General features: G+C 33.4%; 1 protein-coding gene across 13 annotated transcripts in view; it reads left to right on the forward strand.

Moving 5' to 3' along the window:
* The window catches only part of PTPRD (protein tyrosine phosphatase receptor type D), a 2,182,843-nt gene that overhangs the window by 863,882 nt on the left and 1,300,876 nt on the right, over window positions 1-18,085 (forward strand). For all 13 annotated transcript variants that reach the window (XM_087869643.1, XM_045780711.2, XM_087869649.1 and 10 more), the window contains one exon: window positions 7,610-7,648. The gene's annotated coding sequence lies outside the window, so the exon portion shown is untranslated. The remainder of the gene's footprint in view (window positions 1-7,609; window positions 7,649-18,085) is intronic.

Below are 18,085 nucleotides of genomic sequence, written 5' to 3' on the forward strand. Positions count from 1 at the left end.
ATCTCAACACTCTGCTTAAATGACTCTTACTAAAGCAATAATGAAGGCCAAATTTCTGTTTCATCATCTTGGACCACTCTGAAGAACATTTTGCATTTCTGACCCTTTGTTCTTGGCTCCTTGCTCCTACATCTCTTAAGTTTCTCAGCCAATTTTTCTTATTGCATTTTTGGTGCCTCTTACAGAAGTGTTGATGTTCTTCTAAGTATCCATGATTGGTCATACTTTTGTGTCCTCCTTTTCTCCCATGCTTCATCTATCACTAAAACACTGATAAATTCCAAATCTGCATCTTCAGTTTATAACTTCCTTTTGAACTCCATATCTATTTATCTAGTTGGTTACTAAAACTACCACTTAGAGAAGCTACAGGGTCCAAAACTCAATACATTAAAAATTTACTTTCCATTTACTTTTACTACCTCTTCAGATTGCTTCATTTTAGTTAAGGGCATCATCACCCTACTACAAAATCTCCACTGCCTTGTCTTCAAAGTTTCAGCTAACTACCAAAGTCTTGCTGTTATTGAACCCTTTGATTTTGGTCTTAAATTGAAAATTGGTCATATCTCTTTCCATCACATACCTCAGAGCCTGGCTACTTAGAATTTATTGCCACCTATGTTGTTATACATACAATATTTCCTATTTAGAATATGTATTTACCCAGTTAAAACCTTCTTCGACTTTCCCTGGAAGAGCTGGCAACTTACACTACTGAGGTGACCCCCTATGTTTTTACCTTAACATTCATTTCTCTCTACTAAAGTTTGAGAGAAGTCAACGTAAATGCTGTTGGATCTCTATTAATTTCCAATAAAATCAATTTAGAAACAGAAGTAGTACTAGAGATAAAATGGAACCACTTAATAAGTTTCTATTGGACAGAAGGATATAAACTTTCTAAATTTGTATGTATTTCTTAAGTTAACCTAACAAAGACAAGAAAAAATAACTAGATCCAAAAGGAAAGAAAAAAGACAAACTCAAAATTATGGTGGGAGATTATAGCATTCATCTTCCAGCAAGATTAACACATTTAATATAATTTATATCTATAGAGTCATGCACACAATTGCAGAATATATAGTACTTTCATATGTACACAGAACATTTGTAAAAGTTGACCAGATGCTGAAATATAAAGCAAGTTACAATACTTTGCAGGATTTATATCATATAGCTTAAGTGTTTCATGTACAAATTAATGAACTAGAAAATCTCCAGATATTAGGAAAATCAAAATACATATTTTTGGAATACCTCTTGAGAAAAAAAAAATCAACTTGAAGTCATTTACAAATAAATAAAAGTTAAAATGCTATGTAACAAAACTAAAGCCATTGTTAGATGAAAGTGTATTTTAAATACACATATAAGAAAATAATGAGGCAGAGAATCAGTTATAAGTATCCATCTCCAGAAGTTGGGAGAAAATAATACATTTAACCCAAATACAGATGAAGAGGAGAAATAATGAAAATCAAGAGGTATTATAATGAAAAATATTACTATGTACATTGTACCAAACATACAATAGAGAGGATCAACAAACCAAAATTGGTTCTTTGAATAAACTGATGAAAGTGAGATATTGATGTGACTGACGAAGTTAAAAAAAATGAGAGGGGTCAAAAATAACTTATAATTGGAATAAAAAGTCAAATCTCTATAAATCCTGAAGATATTAAAAAGCCATTGAGAAACTGTTCAAAATTACCTTTTTTTTAAAAATTGAGATTTTTGAATGCAGTAAATTTCTACTAAAATACGATTTAAAACTGACAAGAGAGAGAACAAGACAATCTAAATAATCTTGTACTTATTAAAGAAATGTAATGAATAATCCAAAACCTGTATAACTAAAACTCTTAGTAGACAGATACAGAAGGAATCTTCCTCATTATGATAAAGTATATCTACCTAACGCCTATGACAAATACTGGACCCAATGGTAAAAATTTCCCCTTGAGATCAAGAGATGGATGCCCAGTATCACCCCTTCTATTCACTATTGTCCTGGTAGTGCTAGGAAGTGTGAAAATGCAAAATACACACAGGCATGCATATATACATACCTGTGTGCATACACGCAGACATTCATGCATACATATAAACACATTTTTTTAAAGTTCAAAGATTTAAATGGAATATATGAAACACATTATTTGTGCATGATGTGAGTGCAACTAGTAAATTGAAAAGAACATACAGATAAACTGTCAATTTTAATGTATGATTCAACCAAGGTTACTCAATGTAAGGATAATTAAAAATCAATTGCATTTCTATATACAAATGATAAATAGCAAATAAAAATACTACATCTAATAAAATAAAAATATCAAATAGATAAAGCCAATAAAGTAAACTTGTAATAAGTTCTGATTTTGAAATATTTAAAATATTGAAACTTAAAGTGCTTTAATATCTCTTTATTTTAAATATTTTTCAATTACTTTCATGTTATAGGAAATATTAACCACTAAAAATTAATGAAAGTAAAACAAAATAAAGACACTTGGTTGGTGGTAATGCAAACTGGTAAAGCCACTCCTGAAAACAGTATAGAGTTTCCTTAAAAAGTTAAAAATAGAACTACCCTATAATCTGGCAATTGCAGTACTAGGTATTTACACAAAGAATACAAAAGACTAATTCAAAGGGATATATGCACCCTGGTGTTTTTGGCAGCATTATCTACAATAGCCAAATTATAGAAATAGCCCAAGTGTCCATCGACTGATGAATGGATAAAGAAGATGTGATATATGTGTACACACACACACATACTAGAATGTTACTCAGCCATAAAAGGAATGGAATCTTGCCATTTGCAATGATGTGGTTGGAGGAAGACAGTATTATGCTAAGCAAATTAAATCAGAGAAAGACAAATATCGTATGATTTCACTCATATGTGGAATTCAAAAAAAACAAAACAAACAAGCAAAAGGGTGGGGAGAAGAGAGAGGCAATTCAAAAAACAAACTCTTAATTATAGAGACAAAACTGATGATTACCAGAGAGGAGGAAGAGTGAGGTGACGCGGGAAAGGGGGAATGGGGATTAAGGAGTGCGTGTGTTTGTGTTGTATGGAAGTGTTGAATCACTATATTGTACTCATGAAACTAATATTACACTGCACACTGACTAAGTGGAATTTAAATAAAAACTTAAAAAATCAAATAGAAATGCATCTGTTGTAAGGTATAAAAATTCTACATAGAATTAGATAAATGAAAACAACAGAATGAAAAGGGAATCCATAGAATGGGAGAAAATGTTCTCAAATCATGTATCTGATAAAGAATTAATGTCCATGGAGTGCCTGGGTGGCTCAGTTGGTAAAGTGTCTGCCTTCAGCTCAGGTCATGATTTCAGAGCCCTGGGACTGAGCACATCAGGCTCTCTGCTCAGCAGGGAGTCTGCTTCTCCTTCTCCCTCTGCCCCTGCTTGTATGCTCTCTCCCCCTCTCTCTCTAAAATAAATAAATAAAATCTTAAAAAAAAAGAATTAATGTCCAGAATGTAAGAAGAGTAGTGAGAATGCAACAATAAAAAGATAAACAGTCCAATTAAAAAGTGGACAAAGGATATGAAGTCATTTCTCCAATGTTCTACAGATGGCCAGTACCCACATAAAAATGTACTCAACATCATTAGTCATTAGGGAAATGCAAATAAAAACCACAGTGAGATAGTATCACCCTCACTGTCTATAATGACTCTAATTTTTTTTTTTTTAGTGGAAAGTAGCATGTGTTGGATAGTATGTGGAGAAATTGTAACCCTCATACATTGCCAGTAGGAATATAAAATGGTGTACTCACTGTGGAAAACAATTTGGCAGTTTCTCAAACAGTTAATCATAAAATTATTATATGGCCCAGGAATTCCACTCCTAAATATATACCCAAGAGGACTGAAAAAATATTTTAAACAATACCTTATACACAAACGTTTATAATAGCATTATTCATAGTAGCCAGAAAGTGAAAATAGCAAAACTATCCTTCTGTTAATGAATGAATAATAAAAATGCCATAGCCATTCAAGGGAATATTGTTAAGCAATAAAAAGGTAGGGAATGCTTCTATGTGCTACAACATAGCTGGACTTTGAAAACATTATGCTAAGAAATAAGCTAGACAAAAATGTCCATTTAACATGATTCCATTTGTATGAAATATTCAGAATAGTCAAATGCATAGAGATAGATTAGAAACTGCCCAGGAAGAAGGATAAGGGAGAACCGGGATTGGTTGTTGATAGGGTTTCCTTTTGAGGTGTTGGAAATGTTCTGGAGTTAGTGGTGATGCTTGTATAATACTGTGAACATTACCACAAACCACTAAATTGTACAATTTAAAATTGTGAATTTTATGTAATGTGAATTATATTTTAAAAATGTTAACAAACTCTTAAGGAATGGTAGAAGGGCCTGCTCTACCAGATACCAAGGTATATTATAAGGTTATATTATGTGAGATGGTGTAATGTAGACAAATTGTTAAATGCAGTACATTGAAATCTAGAACAAAGCCAAGCATCTATGGGCACTTAACTTGTGACAAAACTAGCATTGTAGAGCAATAACAAAAGATATTTTCAATAAATTCTGTTGGATCAATTTGTAAAATAATGAAATTGTTCCCCAACTCACATTGAGCAAACATTAATTTCAGATAGGTTTTTTGATTATATGCGAGACACAAAAGAATCATAACATAACAAAACTTTTAGGAGAAAATAGAGAATATATATGATCATTTTGTATAATAAACAGGATACAAAAATAAGCAAAAATAGTTAATTTGACCGTAGTAATATTAAGAATTAATGTTCAATAAAAGTCACAATAAGTGAGCAGAAGGGTAAGCCATTAGTGGGAAATGTATTTTCAGCATGTATAACCAACAAAAAGCTCATAACTAGAAGACATAACACACTTCTACATATTAATATGGAGAAAACAACCCACGGAAAATGGAAAGAAAATTGAAAATTCCTGGTTAGTATATATAAACAAACACATATATACATGACTAATACGCAAAAATGCACTAAAAGTCATTAATAATCAAGGAAATGTAAAATTATATTCTACTACACAGTAAACTAATGACTAAAATCAAGCAGAATAAGCATTTTCAGGTGCATTTGTGAAACAATACCAACTCTCATTCAGTATTTGGCAAGATCTTTTAAAGTAGAACATATGCACATTTTCTGACATAGTAATTTACTCCTAGGAAATATCCAACATAAATACATGTTTTAAAAGGATGCTCATAGAATTATTCATAATAACTAAAAAGTAGAAACAATTTATATATCTGCAAAAAGAGGATCAAATATATAGATTATGTAATATTTGTCCAACGGAATATTACAGAGTAATGCAAACTAATGACAGCTACAAGCCACAAGACAGGTGAATTTCACAAGTGTGGTGCTAAGGGAAAGAAGCTAGACATAGAAGAAAATATAGTGTTTGATTCCAATTATATAAAGTTCAAAACTAAGGTAAAATAAAACTATAGGATGACCCAAAACTCTGGAAACATAAATAGACATATATCATACATAGTTTATTGAAATGACAATACACAATGCATTCAGTGACATTACATGATGTGTGCAAACGGTCGGCCCTCACTGGCAATGCAGAATTCATATATCCTGCAAATTTATGACGAATATGTGGTGTCCATGCTGCACCTCCACAAATCCCCGCTTATGCATCTGTGTTTCCTCAATGGTTTGTATTTTCATTTGAGCCCGTGCTTCAGCATAACCCACAAGAAATAATGAAGTGGGTTCCACACTGTGTGTGTGTGTGCTGTGTACATATATGCGTGTATACTATGTGTATGTATTTGTGTGTGTGTTGTGTGTACAGCATGTGAATATGTATGATGCATATATGTTGTGTGTATGTGTGTGTATATGTGTGTGTGTACATATGCACTCTGTGACCAAAAGCTGTGGGCTTCTAGTGTCAGCCATGTCCTTGTTCTTGCTCTGTGTGGTGATTACATGAGTGTTTACTTTGTGATAATTTATTGAGCTTTATACACTTGTACTTTTGCAAGTTTCTTGTGTGGTTCTCAACTGACAACAAATAAATAACTTAAAATATGAAAAGGAATGAAAACTGGCTCTTAGGCTTGGGGCTAAGATCCTAGAACAGAGGGGCGCCTGGGTAGCGCAGTCGTTAGGCGTCTGCCTTAGTCTCAGGGCGTGATCCCGGCATTCTGGGATCGAGCCCCATATCGGGCTCCTCTGCTGGAAGCCTGCCTCTTCCTCTTCCACTCCCCCTGCTTGTGTTCCCTCTCTTGCTGGCTGTCTCTATCAAATAAATAAATAAAATCTTAAAAAAAAAAAAGATCCTAGAACAGAGGTTTCCGCGAGACAGTACCCACTTTACAGCCCTGAAGGCAGACTAAGGAATTCAAAGAAACTCTCTCATAATACGACAAAATCCATTACTTGCTCCTCTCACGTGAGGTGCTGGTCTTCTCAACTGATTCTAGGTCCTAGAGATGGAATTTTAATAGATTCACTCTGGGCGATTTGTTACCAGTTAGTGATCCAGCATTATAGATATAATTCTGACCAGAGACCCTAATTTAAATGCTCTGAGAATAAGGGGAAAGTCACATACACATACGCACACAAAACCCTAGACACAGTGTCAATTCTTTTTCTTCGTTTATTGTATTTTCCATTCTCTTTCAAAGGAAGATATGTGTTTCAACACTCGTACGATATGTAATTTCAAACTTGATTCCCAAGGCAAAAAGAAAAGGTGATCGTCAAATGTTTAAAAAAAAAAACCCTTATTTTATAATAATAATGGTTAGAAGTTCAATATTTCTGCTCAAACACAGAGAAAGGCAGGCATATTTACAAAAGGCCTCACAATGTTTGCCGTTGCCTTTACACGAGACAACATTTATAAAACCTCTGTAACCCGTGGCAGGTGCTAGGTCTTCTCTTGGGGATTTCTGCTGTTCAGATACTGTCTTTCATTTGAACTTCAAAAACCGTTAAAAAATAGAAGCTGCATTTCAATATAATTTGGAGATTAAAACTTTTTTATTTTTATCTTTATAATATCTTCCAAGGATTTACTTTTCAAAAATGAATCAAAGCCCAAACTAATTGCTGTCTGATAGCTAGCAAAGGCAGAAAAATTGGAAAAGCTTTTAAAAATAAAGCTTCGGTTTGCCTCACCCACAGGAAAATTGAATGCGAGTAATAAATACAGAATTTCAAGTACGTTTAATAATGATATTCTCCCCTTCCATTGAGAACGTAAAGAATAAAACTGAATAACTGAATAACCTAAATATTGGAAATATGGTTTTAGGAGCAAGACTATATTCCCTTTCTTTGTTTTAATGGCATAATAGGAAATCAAATAAACATATTAATTTAAGTGAAAAACATGTTTTCACCTATGAAAATGGTTTCCTAAAGTATTCTCATCAGTCTGTAATACTTGTGAGGATTTTATAGAATTATAAAATTTTATTGTATGTATTTTTTTAAAAAAAGAAAACTAAAACATCTCCCCCCACTCTTCTTCTTATTTTTATTAGGCTTGGACTCCTGGATCATCTGGTGACTTCAAGTATCTGGTAAGACTTTTTTTTTATGAAGTATTATCAGTATTTTTGTTTTATTTACCACAAATATTTGGAGGATGTTTTTGCTTTTTTCCGCTCTCAGGCTTCAATCATTTTCTTAATTCTCCCCTCATTTCCATCATCTGTGGTTGAATCTCAGAAGGCCAATAGAAGGTCAGTTACATTTTAGCACATAGCCCAGACACTATTTCCAGATTCAACTTCATGAGTCAGGAAATTATTACAAAGAGTGGTAGCATTTGGTCCTTAAGGAAACAAAACTTACCATGGAAAGAATCTGATATAGAAAAGAAGATTATTCAGATAAAATGTAGAAAGTATCAATTGGAAAATTTTTCTTTTAATATCAAATGCAGTAGATGCATTTTGGATAAAAACCATGAGGGCTGAGTATGATGACTGGATTATAATTTTTTTCATTGCTATAATGTTGGTATTATAGTTTACATAATATGAAACTAGAAACACACTGAAGGAACTGCTCTTTTCACATGGAAACTCTTAAATGTCTTATGGCATTTGCCTGGTACATACATTATAGACATGGGAAAGATATATTGTATAATTAAAAAGATGAGATGTTAAGGTAGAAGTTTTTCTATTAAATTGTACTTTTACAAATAACAGCTTTTTATTCATCTTAGAATCTACCCAGTCCTTTTATTTTTCTCCAAATATTATTGAAAGTTTCATAACATTCAAATTCATATGTTGGGATCCTACTCTGTTCTGAATCTCTGCAAGATTTACAAAATACTTTATCTCCTATTCTCTTATTTAATTTTCTAAAGAATACTCTTTCTTGGATTTTTATTCTTGTGTAGCCTGGGAGTCCCATTTTTTTTTTTTAATTTCTAGAGTCACCTTTTCTATAATATCCAGCTTAGAGTCATATGAAATTCCATCTTGACAGATTGCAGGAATAGTCTTACACTACTAACTGGTTATACTAATTCTATACTAATAACTGGTTATTGCTTGGTTAGAATGGGAGGGTGGTGAGAGTTCAGCACGTCTTTCTGTTGTGCATTACCTCTTGCTCCCAAATGTTCTTCATGGTTTCTCAACTAGTACCTTCTGGCCATCTTCTCATGATTTTTCTGTGCAACTTCAAGCTATCCCAGTCTACACTTCCTACCAAATAGTAACAGAGTAAACTGTCGTATTTAAAAACTACTACTGAAGACTTGAGGTTAAGCTAACAGAATTACAGCATGAAAAGAGAAACTTAAACTTGTATCAGGTCTTACTGCTCCTGAAACCACTGGATATGCATTCCCAAAAGGTATGGCATTCTCAGTTCTTTCTTCAGCACCAACACTCCAATGTATTATGCAGGCCCACATCCCTTCCAGCAGAATCCACTATGGTGTTCCTTATATTTGAGTCTAGCCATTTAAGTGAAGAAAAGATTAATATTATAATAGTCTGCCAGCATTTTACCCAGCCTACAAAGAAGACCAATTTTTCTTTATCATGCAGACTTTCCTAGGCATGAGTAGGATATTGCATTACCTTTGGATATTGCTCCCAAACGAACTCAGGGTTCCGTATTTAGCCATAAGCAGGAGCAACAGTATCTTGAAGTTTGTATTTTTTCCTTAGGAATTTGTACAAGTCCTGATCACATTCTTAGCCACTAGTTATTCTCAGGACGAGAATGAAGATTAGCCTCCCATCCCTTCAGTACTTTACGCAAATGGGAAGCTTTGCTTAAGCATTTGTTGGGAAGGAGGAGACACTTGGTGGGTCTCACAGGCAGCAGAAATTTCATGTCCCCATGTTCAGCATTACAAATCCCAGAGTTCCTGGATTTTTTCCAAGCCTAAACTTTTTTTTCTTATTTATATTAGTGGAATTGGACTTTCCCCTGTAATTATCCTTTACCTTAATTCCACTTTCTTTCCTCATTTAAATTGGCAGTGTATTCTTCCCAATTCTGATCATCACAATTCATTATCTTCTGGGTTTTCTTCCGTCTTGTAATTCATCTCATTTCTAATCCCTGTCTCATAAAATAGATGTTTCATTCTAAAACAGCACTCCCAGACTTACGTATCTCACCGTGTTTCCTATAAGTTCTTCCCCCCACCCCCGTCTGCTGTGTAAAATATAATGGAGTCCCGCCACACTTATTCAAAAGCAGTCTTCCTTGAGTACAAACCAGGAAACTCAAAGCCGGTCACATTACTCAGTTCTTTCCTTTCTCATCCCCCACTGTCACCATTTCTGCTTCTGTGAACAGAGTGATCTTCCCTATCTGCCCATACACCTGCTTTCTATTCATCCCTCAATGCGTAGTTCAACTCTCACTTTCTCCTGGGAGTCTTCATTTTTAAAAATATTGTAGCTTGATCTTCCCTCCCCAAACTCTTTATTTTCGGGATCACAAATTTCAGCTCTTTACCTTATATTGTCATATGTTATAAGGTTCTTTTGTTATGTATTTTCTACTCAGCAATTTTGTAAGCTTGTAAATGAGGTAACAATGCCATTTTGTGTTGTTTACAATGGCTTACCTAACATGTTTCTCTATGTCTCATATTTTCCAGGAAATATTTTCAGTTGACTAACTCATTTAGTCTCACCTACACTTATAAAGATCAAACCTAAAATTTAATTTCTATAATTGTTTTCTTCTGTCCAATTATGCTTTTCAAAGGAAAGTGATATGAACAAGGACGATGATAAATAGTATTACCTGAAACAAATTCTGCATTATATGATTCATTCTAGAAAATTCTTTTTAGAGTATAATTCAAAGAAAAGAAAATAAATGTAAAATTCAAATCAGAATAGTACTGAACTGTAAGTGATAATACGCAATCTATTACAAAGTAAATAGATTAAAATATACTCTATTCAATTATGATAACTCTCAAGCTAAAAAAAATATTTACTCTGGAACTAAAGGCCAGCAATAAAAATTCACTTCAATATAGAAGAGCTAACATTGCCTACATTGAAGTTGAAAATATTTACAGAAAATCGTATTGCAGCATTTTTTCACTTATGTAAGATAATGTGTTTAATTCTTACAATTCACTGAATTTTTTATCTGTGTGTGCAATTGTAGCAATCTGTTCCAATTCATAACTTTTATTTTCTGCACCTGGAGTTTGGACCTTTTAAGAGGTCAGAATAATAACATATGCACAATTATGTATGGTTGAAGGAAATTCATATTTTTAAGCATTCATTTTTTTCAGATGCTAGGTTAGGTGTTTTTTTCTACATAGTCTTATTTCAACCTTCCAATCATACTTTGAGTCATACGTTTTGGCCACCATTTTAGAGCTAAGAATACTAAGGGTTAGAGAGGTTAATTATTTCATCTGTAATCACTTAGTAAATTAAAATACTGAGATTTCAATCTATTCCCAGGACTCCAAAGACTTCACTGATATGCCTTCTCAAAGAAAACTTATCCCAGTAAGCTTTTAATAAAACTTAATTCTACATGTATTGGAATAATAACCCTGATGTGTAGTCTTTAGAAAGTTGATACATAAGTGGTTAAAAAGAGATTTAATTTTTGTACTTGCACAGTTATTTGAGAAGATGAAAAGCTTGCTTATTTTAAATCCAAAGGGGAAAAATTGTTACAGACTGCCCAAATTGTGTGTGTGTGTGTATCTTTTATATCATATATATCTCATATATCTTTTATGTATATATGTCTAGCTATATCTATGTACATATATATGTACATATATATGATAGAAATATACCTGTGTCATTAATAACAAAAGCGGAATCTATGGAAACCCACATAATCTTTCTGTATTTGAACAATGGTGATTAATGAATACTTTATCTCTCATTCATGTTCTCAGGTTTTAGTGCAAATTTTATGTAAATTTGGCCATCCTGAATTTTTTTTTTACCACTATTACAGGCAACCTGCAAATTACACTCATGTGCTTAGCATTAGTCATGGAATTTCTTCGAAGTAATATAAATTATTCAACTGGAGTACTGCATCTTCCAGGAATTGAGTGCTGTCTTCAATATAGAGGGTTTAAAAATATTTCTTCGACATATGCCAAAATATCTTGATGTTGTAAAGTACCCCCCCTTGAAAATTAAATGTTTGGCATTAAAATATAAATAAAATAAAATCTTGTGAGTTTCTTAGGTTGTATGTGAAAACTGAAGGGAACAAACCACACACATATGTCTACCTCATAGGTTTGAATAAGTATATCAAGATACTCTGTAAATTTTAAAGCAATATACTGTTACTAAAATTGTTTACTGTTAGTATTCTCTCCTGATGTGAATTGTCATGAAGTATACATAAATCATATGGCCAGAGACCAAAGGAGAGATTCATACTCCTGCCAATTCATTTCTCCATGCATCCCCTCACAGTTTGAGTCATTTATCTATGCAAACAGTCTGATAGAGGTTGGGTGATAGAAAAACAATAGGACATGACCCTGACTTCAGGGATCATCATTTTATGTGTTCTGAAAAATTGTGCTGCTTTTACTCATTTTTTTTTCTTTTCAAAAACTGGTATTATTTAAAATTCTGAGCTTTTGTTTTAGGCCTTGCATTGTTTCCCTTTACCTTGCTGGGACACAGGTTATTGGAACCGCAAGGATAGTGTGAGACATGTTCCTGGTGCTCATCTCTCTGGGTTTCCTTTCACTCTTGAGCATGAAGGAGATGATATTTCCACCTCGCAGTTTGGTGGGGCCATGGGGTTACTTCTAGCTAAGGAAAAGTGGGAACGTGCTTTTCTAGCCTCTCTGCTTCTGCACAAGAGGTACCAGCTTGCAATAATGGGGCCATAAGAAGAGCTCATCCTGAATCTTGGACTCACCGATGAAAGACAGCTGCTGTGGCAAGTCCTTCAGTCCCACAGCCAACTGAGACTAGGAAGTGTTATTTTGTCTTAAGCCACTGAGGGTGTTTTGACGTGTTTTTTTTTTTTATTTGGTTTCATTATAGCAACAAAAAATCTACCCAAACTAATCTAATAGTTCTGGGAAAATGCGAATTATAATTTTTGGGTGATTCTAAAATCTGGAGACTGTTTCTAAAGGTATATTTTGGCAATTATTTTTTACTTTAAAATAGTTCTCTCCGGTCACCAAGTAATCTTTGCTTGGCAAAGTAGGTAACACAGGCCCCCAAATAATAGTCTTAGGAAAATGTGTACTAAAATATTTAATAAGGGGTGCCTGGGTGGCTCAGTCGTTAAGCGCCTGCCTTCGGCTCAGGGCGTGATCCTGGCGTTCTAGGATCGAGCCCCACATCAGGCTCCTCAGCTGGGAGCCTGCTTCTTCCTCTCCCACCCCCCTGCTTGTGTTCCCTCTCTCGCTGGCTGTCTCTCTGTCAAATAAATAAATAAAATCTTTAAAAAATAAAAAATAAATAAAATATTTAATAAAATTCAGCTATTTTTTTTTAACAAATATCTTTAGATGAACCAAAAAACACAAAGTAGGGAAAAATACAAGACATATATCTCACTTTGAAATGGTTTGCTTTCAGTTGAAAGATGATCAACTTCCTTGTAATAATGCTTTTAGTTCTTTAATCTTATCTGGCTTTAGGGATAGAAAGACCATATAACAATGCTTTCCTTTTTCTTAAGTTAAAAAGACTCTCCATGTCTTAGATGATTTTATTAAGGTGTGGTGATCAGAGTAATCTACATTCAGCCTTTATTTATTTATTTATTTATTTTTTTGGAATGACCTAAAACAACACCCCGTCTAATGTCTTATTCTTTTTTTTTTTTTTTACCTTTTATAGTGGAAGTCTCCATATGCTTTCTCATTTTTACTTTTTAAGATATGTACTCATTTAAATGCCACCAACATGCCCTCCAGCAACATTTCTACAACAGCAAATTAATTAAATATAACCCCTTTTCTTCACACGCAGGACTGGAGATCAAAAATAATTGTATATAATTAGCCGGAACTGAAAGAATTTAGATGTAGTACTATGGAACGGAGCACAACAAAGTATGCCTCTTGAAGTATTTCATGCCAATCATTAATAGCCTCTAAAATAGTTGTGGGACATTAAAATTTACCTCTATAATATTTATTCAACTCTTAAGAATCAGAGTTATTACATCTGGACTTCAGTCTGACTTTGGTGTTACATGCTTTCAACAATTTCTATTAACCTTGTGTCTGAGTTCAGGAGACCTTTGTAAGGCAGCACATTCCATTTTTGGGAGACTATTAGTTTTTAAACATATTTCCTTAACACTGAGTAAATTTATTTCATATTAGTAGTTAGCTCCTCAGAGTGGCATAGGACTCACATACTTGCAAGACACAACCCTTAGTTGGACTCTCCTGGAGTCAATAATCAGACCACATGGATAAGTGTCCTTTTAGTGGAAAGTTAGCTTACCTACTTTCCAGGCACTCTCACCTGACATAGAATATTAATAAATGCTTTTGTGAAAACAATTTAAATAAAGATTCTAATAAATCTACTGGCATTATCTTCTCTTAGTACTAATACATTGAAAGAATATTTTGTGGTTAATTAAGCACACGTGTGCACAAGCATACGTGTCCCCTGCTTGATTTTTTTGCCTGCTGTACTAAATCAAGCAGTACTGCTCCAGGCGTTCACCAAAACAGAAATACTACCCTAAAATTTTTTAAAATATATATATATTTATATTATTATAAATTTTATATATATTATACATTTATATATATTAAATATATATATATATTTATATATACTCCATGTTTATTATTCTCTGTGCTGGCATGTTACTTCCTCTATTTGGAGTACTCAGAACACTGGACTCATTGTCCAATAAATATCATGTGATAACAGGGAAGCTCTATGATTTGCAGCTGATGCACTGTCAACTTCTCATCCCCTCCTTTTGTTTGTGAGAGAGATGCTAAGACAATCATTTCCACTTTGTCCCAGCCTGAAAACCACTCCTGCAATACAAACTGTAGTATTAGAAAAAGATACTTTGAAAAGTTTCCCATAAACATATTGAAGCATACGAAAGGGTCTTTGCATATGTCATTACTATTTTCTAGCTGTTGGATTGGTTTTATTGTTAGTGGGAGATATATGGTAGGAGATGTCTTTCACAATTTCAGAAATAGAAGAGGAACAGGGAAACATGAAAAGATAATAAAAATGAGATAAAAGAAAGGCAATATTTACAATGTGCTTAATTTTCCTGAAAAAAATGTAAGCGTAGAGTTTTGATACTGACCTTATATGCTTTTGTTTGTCCTGTAAGTATCGATTCACTGTCAAATAAATACCTTTTCCCTATTTTATTGTTTCATTGACATAGAATGTACTACTTTGTCTATATCTTATATTTCAAATTAGATGATTAGTCCTCAAATATGTATATTTTACTTATTCATTTAAATATTCTTTCTACCAAATAATGTAGCTCTGTTAATAACACATTGAAAGCAGTATTTCCAGGTGCCTGGGTGGCTCAGTAGGTTAAGTATCTGAGTTTGGTTTAGGTCATGATCCCAGGGTACTGAGATTGAGCCCCACCTTGGGCTCCCTGGTCAGCGGGGGGCCTGCTTCTCCCTCTGCCTCTTCCCCCTGCTTGTGCTATCTCTGTCTCTGTCAAATAAACAAATAAAATCTTTAAAAAAAGAAAAGAAAACAGCATCGCCAAATGACCGCTACTTTTCAGCCATGTACGATGTCATACATATGCATTTGTGTTTTTGAAATGTATATTAGTTTGCTTTTTGCCACAACCACCAAAATTGCTTTGAATTTGCATTTGATCTTTTCTAATATGCTTTTTATTAAGTAAAATTTTACAATAAGCCTTATAGACAATTACAATGAATTTTTTAAAATGCTTAAAGAATATCATAGCATTTTGCTGAAGATACTGAGCATTAATACGTGGCAAGGTGGGTGGGCTTTAGGCGAATGGGCTATGCTAATCAGCATGAATATGGAGGATTTTACAGTGTCCTGCCAAAGGCTACCTACTCTAGAACGAGAGTCCCACTTCAACCTCTATCCTGGCTTCCGAGATATCCATTATAACCTGGACATGTGTACTGGTTCCTACCTACAGAATGCAGAGGCTTGGTACAAATGTGTGAAAATGGCAGTGTTCTCATATGGATCTCTGAGAGTGAGGATGTTTTTGGTTAAGATTAAATTGATAAAACTAAGGAGATTTCTGAGAAGGATCATAATAGAAGATTAATTCTGGAATAATGTTTTCTTGGTATTATATGACACGGCAATGCTCTGTTAAATAGATATACAAGTGGTCCATAAACCATAGTGCAGGTTTTCTTCTTCTAACCTAAAACTCTACCAAGTCAAATAAATCATGTTTCATACTTAGGTAGCTATGTAGTTGCTGTATTACTCAAAACACTGGATTGCTTGGGTTCTAGCTCTAATTTTGTATGGTTCTCCTGAAGTCATCTGCCTTTTAAAAAGAAATCTCCTGTTAAGAAAAACTTAGAATAGTACTTCCAATTATTACATGTATGGTCAAGTTATGTTTTGAGTGTTTAAATTTTGAAAGAATAATTCTCTTAAAAGACTTCCCTGTAACTTCCTGAAGTACTGAAGTGTGTCATTAATTTTCACAAAAATATTTGTGTCAAAAACGCAAACATTTCATTCCCCCCAAAAAAGAAAATTTGGACATTTTGTTCTATCAACTTATATCTGAATAATTATAAATACTTTCTACTGAAAAGAAAATCAAGAAACCTGAGTCAAGGGACTATATTAAAACTGAAGGAAAAAATGTCTGATAAGCCTCCCTCACTAATACTCCTGCAAATCTTCTTTTAGGAATGAGCAAAACTGTTTTTCAAATTGTATGTATAAAAGTCTTGATTGGTATTCACAGCTGAAATTTTTATAAAGGAGCTCAGATTTTAGTTGTTTTCTGTGTCTTTGCTCCTGACTGTTCAGTCTGCATTCCAGTGCATTAAAATGGTTCTGTACTATAATTCTGGTACTATTTCAATTAATGTACTCTTCCAATGAACACAGAAATGATTTAGTGGCAAACAACTGAGGTTTAGGTAAGAAATTATACCGCCTGTGTCCATCTCTTTAAAAATTCCACTGGGGAGAATTGAAATTCTCTTTGAAATGTGTGACATCATTGATATTGATACATCAACTATACTTCAATTAAAAAAAGTGCATGGATCATCATTCCAGAATCCTAAAGTCAGACTTTAAAGACATTGGTGAAGTTGTATATCTAACTTCCTTAGTAATATCACTCCTTTTAGCAAAATAGTCTTTTTCTATTGCCAAGTCTAGGATATCAAGATAAAATTTCTGTTCTGATAGAAGAGAGATCACCTTTCTCATGGTCAAACATGTATTCCATGCAGAATAAAGACACATAATTCAGTCTCATTGTGGCATGGTTTTGTTCTAATTTCTATTAGGAAGTAAGATTAACTTTTTTCTCATTAAACGTAGTGTAGTCTTATCCTGTCTTTTCCAGTTGTCACATTTAGCAGCATCATTTTTAGGGACTTTACTTAGGCTATTATTATTTTACAATATTTATTTTGACCACACAGCAGGACTTTAGCATATACTTTATAATTTTTAAATGTATTAAGCAAACTTTAAATATCTTCTTTGAGGATTATTCTAATAACTTTTAATTCAAAGCAATGCACCGCCATTCTATATATGTTTAGTACACTGCCCAAATGTCCTCTGTGTGTCCTGATTTAAGATTTTTAACTTTGTATCCTTAAGGAAACTCAAATTTAAAAGAGCAGATGATTTATTATTAGTTTGAAAAAAATATGCCTATGGAAACAATCTTGTGCTCCAGGAACATCTTCGTGCTCCTTGAGATTGAGTTGTAGACCAGTTCTACTGACTTCTTGTGTGTGACTTAATGACAAACAATTTAAATCTCCAGATCTTAGTTTTCTCATCTGTGAAATGAGTCTGTGTATAAATTATTTCCAATCTATTTCCAACTCTGGAAATCTATTTTGGATGAAAAGCCTCACCTCTTCTCCATCTTTGCATCTAGGTAAACAGTTACAAGATGACTTCTTAAATTTTCGACAAAGTTCATGTAGAATTGAACATGAAAATCTCAACAGCATGATGTCATTTTGTCTTGAATGTTGATCTTGTTTTATACTCAGCTTTGCAGTTATTTTCTCTTAGAAAATAAAATATGTTGGCATGCGTTCTTTAAAGAATGCCAGTGAATAACTCAAGTATTTATCTTGTATTTATACTTACTCTTTGACAGACTCAAGTAGCATTTTTTCTATAAAATGTATACTATTTTCTTCCATTTTTTTCATAATAGCAAAGGTCAAAGTTCGTTGAACTGGACATGGTTTGACACCAATGCTTAATTCCTAAAGGAATCTTATGAAAAAGGTATTTTCTGGGAAGTTAGAGATGATTATAATT

This window comes from Ursus americanus, chromosome 18 (assembly GCF_024610735.1).
Source record: "Ursus americanus isolate L20-20 chromosome 18, mUrsAme1.1.p, whole genome shotgun sequence".
In the NCBI taxonomy this organism is placed as follows: domain Eukaryota; kingdom Metazoa; phylum Chordata; class Mammalia; order Carnivora; family Ursidae; genus Ursus; species Ursus americanus.